We start from the raw sequence: 14,726 nt of genomic DNA on the forward strand, positions 1-14,726 counted from the left end.
TGATGCCGGTGGTAGGTTTGATGGAGGAGATGATGACGCCGGTGGTTTGATGGAAGAGGCGATGATGCCGGCGGTGGGTTTGATAGAGGAGATGATGATGCCGGCAGTGGGTTTGATAGAGGTGATGATGCCGGCGATGGGTTTGACAGATGATGCGATGATGCCGACGGTTTGTTTGATGGAGGAGATGGTGATGCGTGGGTTTGTAATTTGTTAGGTTTTATTTTTTAATATTTTTTTAGTTTGTATTTTTCTAAAGTTGGGATAGAATGGTCATTCCTTTTGTGAAAAGGTGGAATGATTTTGATGGAATGACCATTCTCCAAGAATGGTGGAGAATGACGATTCCAAGTTTAAAATTAGACACCAAATACAAGAATGGAATAAAAACCATTCCATTCCACTTTCTTTGCATTCCATTCCACCGCACCAAACTAGGCCTCAGAGTAATTCCATTCAACTGCAGGTTATTTTGGTGAAGAAGATATTTGAAATGAAAAAATTAACGCCGACTGTTAATATTAATTTAAAAGGTCAATGAGTTATTTTAAATTGACAATTATGCCCTTCGTGGGGGCCATTACAAACGAACAAAATTGGAGCTTAGGGGTAGGCGTTGTGTTTCCGGACGTTTTGTTTTAGCCTAGAACAGAACAAATGTTTTGTTATGTGGTGTTTTGAGATGAGAACAAAACATGTTTGACAAGGAAAATTTATAACGACAATTTTGGAACACAAACATGGTAGAACATGTTTGGCAAGAATTAAAACATCCACGAACCCAATCTCTTTCTCTCCTTAAAACCTCCACGAACCCAATCTCTCTCCCTCTCTTCCTCTTTCACTCTTTCCTCGCACCCATCTCACTCTCCTCTCATCGCCTCCTCTATCCCTTCGAGCAACACCTAGATCATCTTCGATTACAGCATCCGCCACCACTGGCCCCATAGAAGTAGAGCCGCAAACCGCCGCTGCCACTCTGTCCAAGTCCCTGCCTTTCCGGGTCGGCTATGACTTCGACCTCCACAGATTGGAACGAGGGTACCCCCTCCTCATCGGTGGCATTGATATCCCTCATGATACAGGTTGTGAGGCTCACTTCGATGGTAAATCAAACGACGTAAATGGGTTTTGATTTTTTGAACAATATGAAATGATATGCCGATACGGGTTTTGATATAGGTACTAGGTTTTGAACTTTTGATTCTTTCAGACAGATAGATAAACTGAAATATATGGGTTTTGAACTTCTGATTCTTGTAGATTTTATAGTTTGCAAAGGCAGAGAGAGAGAGAGAGAGGGGGCAAGTTCAAAGTTAAGAACGAGAATAGAGATGGATTTGAACTTCTAATTTTTGTAGATTTTGTAGTTTGCAGTTGCAGAGAGAGAGGGGGGGCAAGTTTAGAGTTGAGAACGAGAATAGAGTTGGAGGCAATTGGGAGGCTGAAATGATTTGCCCTAAAAAAATTTATTTTTGCCCCCGTTATAGTAAAAAATGGGCATGGAACAACATAAAATACCAAATTTTTTTTTCAGCTTTTAGGCCAAATAATAGATTTGTTCTGATACTGTTGGGAATAAAATAAGTCTAGACAAATATGATTTGGGCAAAAAAAAAAAGGGTATTGTAGCAGGCCTAGAACAGAACAAAACAAAACACATACCAAATAGGGCCTTAGCCCATCTATGGTTGATATTTGTAGTAATAATAGGAGTACTACGTTTGTAACTTAAGTTGAAGAATGCCATATAATACCTAAACAAGCTAAAGTAATTTAAGGCTTCGAATGAATGCAGAGCCAAGAGTTGATGTTAATGGAAAAGATGTTTGTTGAGAAGACAACTTGGAGCTAGCATTAAGTGGTTAAAAGGGCATTTTGGTCATTAGTGGTTAAAAGGGTATATTGGTTATGTAATATTTAAAAGTTAACACATGACAAGTGCTTGCTATTGTCCTGCTATTTTTTTTAGGGCAAACAAAAGGATTGTGGGTGATATGGTGGATTTTTAAAAAGTAATAGAGGTTTAAGATGGTTTTTTCAGTATAAGAGGTTATATAAATAATTATCAATAATATAAATCATAATTAAATCAAGCAAGCCTACATCCTTAGTAGGGAAATAAACTATATATATTATTCTTTACCCGCAATGAGATGCATTTAGAAAGGGCAAGAAATTGTGCCTATATCTTTCTTTTCCTTTTTTCATTTTAATTAGGGTAAATTACACAAACCTCTTCTGAAGTTTCGTCAACATACACAAACCTCCCTTCTTATTTGTCAAATTACATAAACCTCCTCTAAGGTTTCGTCAATATACACAGACCTCTCCTCTTGTTTGCCAAATTACATTGAGTTTAATACTTACATATTGTTATGGTTTATGCTACTAGAAACCCTAACAGTTTGATTTTGGGGTTTTAGGGTGTAATACCCCTATTTTACATAAGTTTATTTAATTTAATTTAATTTATTTAATTAATTTATTTGGCTAATTACTTATTTAAATTGTTTGCGTAAATTGTTTAAGTGTTGATTTAATTTAATTGGATATTTAATTGTTTATCTAAATTGTGTATTTCTTTGTTAATTTGTTTGTGATGTGGTTTATTTGACATTAATTATGTATTTGTGTTTGTAATTGTTTATGTATTTGTGGTTGCAAGTTAATTGTTTGTTTATGTATTTAATTGCGTTCTTATTTGTTTTATTATTATTATTATTATTCATAATTAGTGTTGTATACGTGGAAAAGTTAAGTACATATGCACAGAGGGCATACCCTCGGAATAGAGCCAAACAAATAGCCATTAGCCATTACAAGAAAAATATGAGTAAACCTATTTCCAATACAAAGAGAACACCCAAATCTAGGACCTACTGAAGCAAATCTTGGAGTGAAACATTAGTAACATCAATGGCCTCAAATAAAATCTGTCTAGCTACCTCTTGGGGAAGTCTTGCAGCTGAACCATGTAGCCTACCATTTCTCTCTTTCCATATACCACACAAATCAGCCACCAACATACACTGAAGAAGCTTATTAGAGTGTTGTTTAAACCATACCACCAGATCCATAAAATACAGAATAGCAGAAAAATGATTCACATCCCAACCTAAGGTATCTCCCAACCAGCACCACAATTCCTTAGCAAATGGACAAGTAACAAAAACATGATCCCTAGTATCACGTTCAGCTTTACAAGTAGTACACATCGAGGCTAGATGAATGTTTCTCCTCTGCAGATTAACCATAGTGGGAAGTTTATCTTGAAAAACAAAGACCCCGTGAACAAACCACAAAGGTCTAGCCTTACCCAGCATAAATTATACCAGTCCACTTCTTCAACAGATCCTTGGCAACTAAACCAGGCCTTCTTGAAAGAAAAGGTGCCCCCATCCCATAACATTTTGTATTATCTATCAAGTAGAAGAATGCTAGATACATATTGCTTGGGAGGATCGAAACTTTCTTCCTGCATCAGCTCCAAATTCTTACTCCCATTAAGTATAAGATTATTGAGAGTTGAGTCCCAAGTTAGCCCTAATCTTCTAACCATTCTATTGCCAAATTTCTAAATCAATTTTTGACCATCACACCACAGATCCATAAGAGTTTTGAATAGCTCCCCAGTTCCAATAGAGAAATTGACATGTTACTGCATTAGTTCTCTAATGTTAACCACAGATTTACAAACAACAGATTGAGAAGTCCTAGGAACCATATTACAATAAGATGCCTAAGATAAATATATGTTCTTAAACCAATAGACCCACAACCTATCTTTGCTGATTAAGAAGTCCCAAACTAAGACACTTAAATGCAACTTACAAGTCCTTCAACTTCCTTATTGACGACGGCCGTTCCAATACGCCAAACTGAATGTAGTGAATGTGTGGTTCAAGAAAAGCCTTTTATGTCAAATTTAAATTTATAAAAACCACTACCAACACTACTACTAACGTAGCAAGAGTGAGTAGGGATCGTCCCAAGGGATTATATGTGTTGGAATATCAACTTCGACTCTAGCGTACCAAATGATTGCAAAAGATAATTGGGTTGGTTGATTACTTCTAGAAAAGGATTAATTAAAATGCAATAAAATAAAGAGTAAGTAAGAAGGAAAGGTCTTGGGGTGTAGAGATCACCACCAAACAATACTATTCCAAACCATAATCAAGTGACTAATGAGGGAAATGAATGTGTTGCAACAATGTTGTGTGTGTAAAAGACATTCAATTGGTAAGGGTGACTCAACAAGTGCAAATTGTCTCAATCAACATGTGTGAGGCCACAATACATCTATTGGTAGAGGAATATATTGTCTAGACATCATGTGAAGGGAACAAAATATCAAATCAAGTCATTGAACCTTTCATTAAGCTCATAGTCCAAGCAATCCATAAGGATGACTTAGTTAAACATGCATTATCTAAACATCATGTGAGAGGCCATAATTTATCTATTGGGAGAAGAATAAATTGTCTAAACACATGTGAAAGATACAACATATCATAACTAGTCATTAATCCTTCATTAAGCTCACAATCCACATACAACACAATATTAGAGGAATATGCCATTTGGACTCACAAGCATGAAACATCAAACATCAAGAGTAGATTGTCCTCCCACCTAACATTATACTACCACTACACTAAATCTACACTACTAGCATGAAAATAAAGCTATCTAGACTAGGGGAGAGGCACAAACCATCAAGAATAGGCATAAACCATCAAATGAACCAAAATAGCATTCATTAAGCATATCATCTTGATAATCTCTAGATCTATAGCATCAATACACATAGACATGCATCAAAAACACTAAATCTAGAGATAAGCACATGAATATCCTACTCTAGCATACATAGACATATGGGTAGAATAGAATAGTCAATTGGAAGCATTAAACCATACAAACCATGAAATAATCAAGATTTATATATACATGAATATCAAGATGTATCATACAACACTAATCCCTCAATAATACACAAGATTAGAGTATAGAAAGCATGCTTGGGGCTAACTCTAGCCCCAAGAGGATGTCTAGACACTCATGGTAGTGATGATCCAACCCTCAAGGGCTAACTCCATGGCTGCTCTTTGTTGGTGAAGATCTCCTTCAATGGTGCTCTAGCTTCCCTCCTTCCTCCTCTCCAAGAATAGCCTCCAAGATGATTTTCAATGTGTGTCAAGAGACTCTAGCCTCCCTTCCAAAAAGTGTATCATATTCCTTATATAGGTAGGTCAAATACACCCTATGATGAGCTGTGGTCGTGCAAGGCATATTCTCCAATGATTGGATGAAGGATGGAATAAATGAGCTGGACTTTAACTTTTTCTCGCTGGAGGAAGTTCGATCGATCGAACCTTAACTTGGATCGATCGAAGATGGGTTCGATCGATCGAACTGCATCTTGGATTGATCGAAGTGGTCTGACTCCTCCGGATAAGGACAAGGCTGAGATATTGCGAAGATATTTATGGGAAAAAGGACAAAAATGGTTGGTAGGCGTACAACTGTGGATAAGATCAATCATTTGAATAGGACAAAATAGGGTTCGATCGATCGAAGGTGATGTTGGATCGATCGAACTTGGAATTTCAGCAAAGGCCAAGGTTGGATCTATCGAGAAGTACTGTGATCGATCATAGATGTTCGATCGATCGAACTCTAAGTTGGATCGATCGAACTTTTCAGCTGCACAACTTTGATTCCTTTTTGCTCATTTCTTTCTCCACTTTGCTCCCTCCTTTGGTTTATCTCAGGATTGCTTCAATTAAGCTCTTATTTGGCTGAGTTAGCTCAATTTTGGGATTAGTGCCTGAAAATATAAATAACACGTAATAAGTCTAAAACGGCAAAGTAAGATAGATAAAGGTACTAGAATGCTTAAGCTTAACGGGTTTAAATGCGCACTTTTCAGTGCTCATCACTTATACCCAGACCACCTTCAACCTTAGTTCTAGTAATTAAATCCCAACTCAATAAATGCAACTTCTTGGCATTTTCTATACTACCCCAGAGAAAGTTTCTACATAGCTTTTGAATCTGATTCGTGAAAGCAACAGGGATGTTAAAAACACTACACCAATACAAACAAATAGGGGTAGTCACATATCTAATCAGTTCATCTTTCGCTGCAACAGATAGCAATTTTGTACTTGTGATAACCCAGATTTTTTTAAGATTTTAATTTAATTATTTTATGATTTTTTGTTGTCAAGATTGAGTATTTAATTAATTGGAGGCTTACCCAATCGAAGATTAATGTTTCATTTTATTTGATTTGGTATTTGTGTTACATATTATATATATTTATATATATATATATATATATATATATATATATATATATATTTATTTATTTATTTATTTTTGTGCAAAATGGTGCTGCCAGCCGAATTAGTAGGAGAAGAAAATGAGATTGAAATGGTAATGGGAATGGCGGGTCTCACTGGTGTTTTAATGGGTTTTAATTTTTGTTTTGTATGCAATTATATATATAATTGGCATTTGATGGAATAAAGGGAAGTAGGTGCCGAAAATGGAGGAACAAAGAATGAAATTTGTAATGATGGGCGTGGCCCACTAAAAAGACTTTTTGACCAAATTTCCTTTGGCCTTACTTCTTTTTTTATTTTTTATTTTTTATTTATTTTTCACGTGAGTGTGTTGGAGATAAGAAGGAGCAGGTTGGGGAAGGAAAAAGGCGTTAGCCGAAAGTAAGAGAGAGAAATGGTGATGATCACTTTTGTATGGTGTGCACTGAGTCTGTGTCATCTGAATGTGGAGGCGTGAGCTGTATTGATATTGTGTGTCGGTAAATTTGCCTATTTATTGAGTGAGTGTTGTTCACTAATTGAGATGCACATAATGAAAGAAATTTAGAGATACAGAATGAGTCGAGAGAATATTTCAGAGAGAGAGAGTGTGTGTGTTTGATGACAGATTGAGCCGAGGTAGAGAGAGGTGTAAGAGTTTCAGAGGGGGTGGGAGCTTGAGGCTTTGATGATCCAGTGAGGAAAATTCATTTTCAGGGTAGGGGTTTCTAATTTCCAATTTCTTGTACCTTTGTGAATTTTTCTTCAATATTTATTGACGAGGTCGCTTCCAATACGCCAAACTAAATGTAGTGAATGTGTGGTTCAAGAAAAGCCTTTTATGTCAAATTTAAATGTATAAAAACCACTACCAACACCACTACTAACGTAGCAAGAGTGAGTAGGGATCATCCCAAGGGATCATACGTGTTGGAATTTCAACTTCGACTCTAGCGTACCAAATGATTGCAAAAGAGAGTTGGGTTGGTTGATTAAGCTAAATTGAATTCAACTAAATAAAATAATATGAAGTAAACAAGAGAGAGAGAGAGGTATTGGGGTGTAGAGATCACCACCAAGCAATACTATTCCAAACCATAATCAAGTGACTAATGAGGGAAATGAATGTGTTGCAACAATGTTGTGTGTGTAAAAGACATTCAATTGGTAAAGGTGACTCAACAAGTGCAAATTGTCTCAATCAACATGTGTGAGGCCACAATACATCTATTGGTAGAGGAATATATTGTCTAAACATCACGTGAAGATAACAAAATAACAATTCAAGTCATTGAACCTTTCATTAAGCTCATAGTCCAAGCAATCCATAAGGATGACTTAGTTAAACATGCATTATCTAAACATCATGTGAGAGGTACAAAATATCTATTGGGAGAGGAATAAATTGTCTAAACACATGTGAAAGATACAACATATCATAACTAGTCATTAATCCTTCATTAAGCTCAAAATCCACATACACCACAATATTAGAGCATATGCTTCTTGCATTCAAAAGCATGGAACATCAAAGAACAAGCATGAATTGTCTCCCCCATCTAACACTACACTCCAACTACACTACTAGTATGAAAATAAACTAAGGGAGAGGTACAATCCATCAAGGAATAAGTATGAACCATCAAAAGACATAACAAGAGCATTCCATTAAGCATATCATCTTGATAATCTCTAGATCTATAGCATCAATACACATAGACATGCATTAAAAACACTAAATCTAGAGATAAGCACATGAATATCCTACTCTAGCATACATAGACATATAGATAGAATGGAATAGTCAATTGGAAGCATTAAACCATACAAACCATGAAATAATCAAGATTTATATATACATGAATATCAAGATGTATCATACAACACTAATCCCTCAATAATACACAAGATTAGAGTATAGAAAGCATGCTTGGGGCTAACTCTAGCCCCAAGAGGATGTCTAGCCACTTATGGTAGTGATGATCCAACCCTCAAGGGCTAACTCCATGGCTGCTCCTTGTTGGTGAAGATCTCCTCCAAAGGTTGCTCTAGCTTCCTCCCTTCTTCCTCTCCAAGAATAGCCTCCAAGATGATTTTCAATGTGTGACAAGAGGCTCTAGAGACTCCCTTAAAAAAGTGTATCATATTCCTTATATAGGTAGGTCAAATACACCCCATGATGAGCTGTAGTCGTGCAAGGCATATTCTCCAATGATTGGATGAAGGATGGAATAAATGAGCTGGACTTGAACTTTTTCTCGCTGGAGGAAGTTCGATCGATCGAACCTTAACTTGGATCGATCGAAAATGGGTTCGATCGATCGAACTGCATCTTGGATCGATCGAAGTGGTCTGACTCCTCCAGATAAGGACAAGGCTGAGATATTTCAAAGATATTATGGGGAAAAGGACAAAAGTGGTTGGTAGGCGTACAGCTGTGGATAAGATCAATCATTTGAATAGGACAAAATAGGGTTCGATCGATCATAGATGATGTTCGATCGATCGAACTTGGAATTTCAGCAAAGGCCAATGTTGGATCTATCGAGAAGTACTGTGATCGATCATAGATGTTCGATCGATCGAACTCTAAGTTAGATCGATCGAACTTTTCAGCTGCACAACTTTGATTCCTTTTTGCTCATTTCTTTCTCCACTTTGCTCCCTCCTTTGGTTTATCTCAGGATTGCTTCAATTAAGCTCTTATTTGGCTGAGTTAGCTCAATTTTGGGATTAGTGCCTGAAAATATAAATAACACGTAATAAGTCTAAAACGGCAAAGTAAGATAGATAAAGGTACTAGAATGCTTAAGCTTAACGGGTTTAAATGCGCACTTTTCAGTGCTCATCACACCCCCAAACTTAAATATTGCTAGTCCCTAGCAATGAACTAAGAAGTAAAGGAATGAAATAAATAACTATACAAGTATAAACTGGAAAGTAAGTAAAATGATAACACCATTTTCGTAGGGAACACGATTGCATTTAGCATATGCAACAAGCCTTTTAAACCCCTAGGTTATCCCTAGTGGACGAGTAAAGTCTCGTGAGGGTTTCTAGAAATGGTACCTACAAACATTAAGCTCATTCTTTCAAAAGAGGCACCAATATTGCAAACAAGCATTGGGAGAAAACTACCTCAAGTATACAATTTTTCAACCGTTTCTAAGCAATCTCCCAAAATTTCAATATCAAGCAAGCAAGCATGGTCCTCCACACATCAAGAAAATGATCATGAAAATCGAAACAAGTCTAGAATCCATGTGAGAGGTCCGGCATCAAGTGTGTTGCTATCTTAGCCAACTAGAGAAGTAATCACATCCTTACCCTCAAACTAGCACACAAATCTAGTACCGATCATCAAGATAAGAGAGTGGACCTTTTATTAAAACTTTATTGTTCTAGGTGCGCTTATTCTTTTCACTCTTTTTCTTTTTTTTTTTTTCTTTTTTTTTTTTTTTTTTTTATTGAGGATCAAAGATGGAAATATTGTGCAATGTGTTGATCTCTTAAGCTTTCTAGAAGATTCATGTAGCGAGCTTTAGGTCAATGACTCCCAAACCAGATGGCTTTAGGGCATTAGGTGTTAAGACACCCCAACGGACTTACAAACTCAAATCAACTAGGCTACAAATCAAGACAACAACCATCTAATCATTTCCCACTTCTCGCCTTTTGGGAGAAGTCCTCACTTTTATTGCTTTTGCAACTTTTTTTTTTTAATTATTAACCTAGAGTTTGGGCCCTCCACCTTTCGGCGCGAGAAGTTCACTGCTTAATGAAGCAAGAATCCCGGCTACTCAATGAAAAGGGGTTGTTATCCACCTTTATCAAGAATGAAAGCTTTCAATGCACTACTAGCCCAATTGGGATATAACCAATTCAATAATCAACAAAGCACGTACCCCACAATTGAATGCTAGCGTGCGCCGGTGCTAGTGTAGAATCCTAGAATGAATCTCAAAACAATCACAAATTCAGGATGATGTGGACCACAAATGCAAGCAAGATATCAATCTTTTGAAAAATTTACTCCTAAATGGCATTCAAAAGGCATACAAGGAGTATTGGACTCTCAAGTCAAGCAATTTTTAAATTTTAAGCAATATAGTCCTCAAAAGATCAAAATCATAGCTAGAAATGGACCAAGTATAGAAATATCCCTCAAATACACAAAACATGCTCAAAATTTGAATTTTAAAGCAACACTGAAACATACACCAATACCCCCAAACTTAAACTGCACATTATCCTTAATGTGTGAAGAGAACAAAGGAAAGAGTATACCAGTGCTTTAGACATGAATGATCGGGATAGAAGTATCCAAAGTGGGTGGCATGGCCCCCCCAAACTTGGGATAAACTGTGGTCCTGAAAAGTTTGCACTTGGATAAACTCATTAGATAACAAAGTAGGATAATCAGTGTACAGTGGACATGCAAGTGTAAATGGGAGAAATAGAGAATAGAGAGAGAGGTGTAAGAGTGGTCCTGAAAAATTGGACAGCACTCTCTCACTGAAGTCACTGTGGTGTACCTGATTGAGTCAAACATACAAATATGAGATACTAAGAGACATCCATAATCAAAAAACAATATATAGAGAATATAAAGTGCAGGTACAACAATAAAATAATAAAGCCGACAGACCGGCCGCAAAGTATAGTACAGTAACAGTGACAGTATAATACAGATCCAGAATAAAAGAAATGAAAGCATAGAACAACTGGAAGTGGAGTCTCAGGAAGCCTGATCGTGAAGATCTGCAGTGGCTGGAGGTGCAGGTGCGGGTGCAAGTGCAGGGAGTCGGCTGGAGAGATCGGCAAAACAAGCCATGACATCCTCCCTGAAAAAGGTGAACTCAGCTTAGTGGGCAGTGATGTCGGCTCGCATGGCTGCTATGTCCTCCTCCAGTGGCTGCAAGCGTGCTTCGAATCCGGGAGTGGGAACTGGAGACTCAGGCAGAGATGCCTCTGAAGAAGACTCCCGAACTCGCTCCTGAGCAGCAGCTCGATCACTGGTATCATCAGCATCAGCATCATTTGTAGCATCGGCATACTCCTCCGCAGGTCGCTCCAGGTCAATGTCCATGCGATCGGCAGCCGGACCGACTGGTGCGTCGTCCGCTGCGATATCTGCTGCTGCTGGAGGTGCCGGCTGTGCCTGGGCTACCTCCTCATCCTCTAGTTCAGCTGCTGCCTCTACAGCTGGCTCCTGAAGACTCCGAATAAGAGCATTGTAGATCTTCTTCCAGTCGCTCCTCTCATAGAAGCTGGACCGTGCAAGGGGCTCCTCATCTGGGGGCACTCTGTAGCGCTGGTCAAGAAGGACCTGCATAATGAGGTATCCGAAGGGCAGGACCTTGGACCGCTTAGGGTCCTCCCTGGAAATGAAAGAATCATACAGCAACCTCATCACACTCCAGATGAGGGCTGGAATAGATACCCAGCAGCCCGTGTAAAAAGCGTAAAGAGCTGTCAAGTAGTCATGACGCCTCTGGATCTTGTGGCCCGCCATGTAAATGTTCTGGAAGAGAACTGTGTCGATGAACCAGAGGTCGTCAGGCAAGAAGGTCCTGGTGGCGAATGTCTGACCACCGGCATGATGGCCTGTCAAGGAGACAGCCATGCCAGAAAATGAAGGCCTATGCAGCCTCGGGTATGTCTTTGCAAGCTCAGGTGGACACCGGTGTGGGCACCGGCAAGCACAGGCCAGAGTGTCAACTGTGATGACAATCTCGTGGCCGTCCACTGTAGTGATCATCTCCGCGGTAGATCGTGGCGAGGGCCGGAGATGCTGAAAGAATAGCTGCACCAATCGCGGGTATACAAGGCCGGTGACTGGGGCAAGGATGGCTGAGAGGCCTCGCTGCATGATATCCTGATAGCCAGACCGGGTCAGGATAGACTCGGAGAAGTACTCAGTATCGAAGTACGACTCCAGAGCCACGGTCATGGCTGCATATCTCGGCAGCAACTGGTCACGGCGCTGAGTCGGTAGAGGTGGCTGCGGTGATGGCATGGCAACTACATCTGCCTGATGGCGCGCAGGAGAAGGTGATGGTGTGAAGGCTGGAGGAGCCTGGAATGTAGATGGCACGTGGTCAGCTCCTTCCTCAACCTCGTGGGATGGGGACTGAGGGGGAGTAGCCTGTGCGGGCTCCTCCTGAGCATGAGATGGCTCTGCAACCATCTCTATCCTGGGCCGTATATGTTGGCGGGGTCGCTGTGGCCCCAAAGATCTCCTGGCTGTACTCTTGTACCGCGGAGGCATGATCTGTAAAAAGACAAGAAAATTTCAATATATAAGTCAGTGCCAGATATATAAGAATTTAAGTGCATAATAGAAACATGTATGTCAAATAAGATAGACAAAATACGGATGACATGAATCTATGATAATGATGAAATGTGAATCATGCTAAGCAATGTAGGTATGAAATGCATCCAATGTGGAATATCACAGGCATTGTGCATATAAAGATAGCATGAAGACGACACAAGATGAATGGAGTGTGTATGTGTGATCTTTGAAAGTTAGATCGATCAAACTTTAAGTTTGATCGATCACAGAAATTTTCGATCGATTGAAGTGAAAAATGCTCAAAAGTTGGATCGATCGAAGTGAATTGGATCAATCCAACACTTTGATCGATCGAAGCATGAAAATACACAAGGTTGGATCGCTCGAAGGTAGTGAAATGAAGTTCACTACTTCGATTGATCGAAGCACAAGTTCGATCGATCGAACTGTGCGAATGCCGAATTTGAAAAGTCACAGATCTGTGAGATCTAGAGCACGGGGCCCACACAAACGTGTTTGTGGGCCCATCTACACACCAAACATCTAATCCTCAACACCCAAACACTCCCCAAACTCCACAAATCACATCACAATCCCCAATTTGGTTCGGCCGAATGGATATGTATATGTATAGCATGTAACATGAAACTGAGCTTCAAATTGAACAATTCATACATATATAACATGATTGAACAGAGAAAATCAATAACATGCATCGATTTAAGCTTGAAATCAAGAAAATGTCATTCGGTTTACCTCAAAACCGAGAGAGATAAGATGAGAGAAAGGTGTGAAGCCGCGGGGAAAATGAGACTTGAGTTGGCCGGAATTTGCTCGCCGGAGATGGGGAAGATGATTGGGAATTGGGTTTTTGCCGGATTAGGATGAGATTGAGAGAAGAGGGAGACTAGGGTTCGGTTTCCTTTTGAAGTTGGCTCGATCCAAAGTGATCGATCCAACTCGGTTATATTTAAAAAACACGATATGCAGAGTTTGATCGATCGAAGATGGAGTTCGATCGATCGAACTTAGGTCTCCACTTTTAATGGCATTTTTTTTTTGAAATTTTGGATTTTTTTGAATTTTGAAAAAATCAAAGGAAATTAAATTAATGAGATGTAAATTTCGATCGATCGAAGAAAGATTTCGATCGATCGAAGAGGATAAAGAACGTACAAGTTTAAGGGCTCAAGAGTTGACACGTGTTGGAACCTTGGATCGATCAAACTTGGAATTCGATCGATCGAACATGAAAAATTTTGAAAAGTCCCGAGAGCGTGCATTTTGGAATTTGGATGCAGGTCCAAAATTTTTCTAAGTGTTGGGACTCATGATCGATCGAACCACATGTTGGATCGATCAAAAGGTAGTTCGATCGATCGAAATGGTTTACGATCGATCGAACTTTTGAAAATTTGGAGATCCCGAGAGCGTGCATTTTGGAATTTGGATGCAGGTCTAAAATTTTTCTAAGTGTTAGGACTCATGATCGATCGAACCACATGTTGGATCGATCGAAATGGTTTACGATCGATCGAACTTTTGAAAATTTGGAGATCCCGAGAGCATGCATTTTGGAATTTGGATGCAGGTCCAAAATTTTTCTAAGTGTTGGGTGCAAAATGAAAGCTGGATCGATCGAGTCCATAGTTGGATCGATCGAACCAAAACTTGGATCGATCGAAATTATGCCTAAATGCTCAAAATGACTTGAATGCTCATGCAATCCCTTACTCAGTTCCTTCCAATGAATATGAACCACAAAAACAGTATCTAGACTTCGCAAGAATCAAAATACAAGATAGAAATGAGGGAAGAATAGGGTTTTGACATCCTACGAATTTCGGTGCTAGTCTTTAACGTCTCTAGCAAGACCTTGGGCTCTTTCAGCCCGGATCAAAGATTTTGCAATGCATCCCCTCCTTTTTGGGATGAGAGATGTTTTGAGTCACTCCCAACAAATGGTTCTTGGAAGAACTTGTTGGGGTAAACTCAAAAGACGTCTTGAGTTCCTTGTCAAAACTTTCCTTGGGCTTCCACGCCCTTTCACAACAAGAGTTCGAAATCACTTTTCTTGCATGTAATGCTGA

This window comes from Cornus florida, unplaced genomic scaffold, assembly GCF_030987335.1.
Source record: "Cornus florida cultivar Cherokee Brave unplaced genomic scaffold, ASM3098733v1 CherokeeBrave_3.0.0_Hap2_Chr01, whole genome shotgun sequence".
In the NCBI taxonomy this organism is placed as follows: Eukaryota; Viridiplantae; Streptophyta; class Magnoliopsida; order Cornales; family Cornaceae; genus Cornus; species Cornus florida.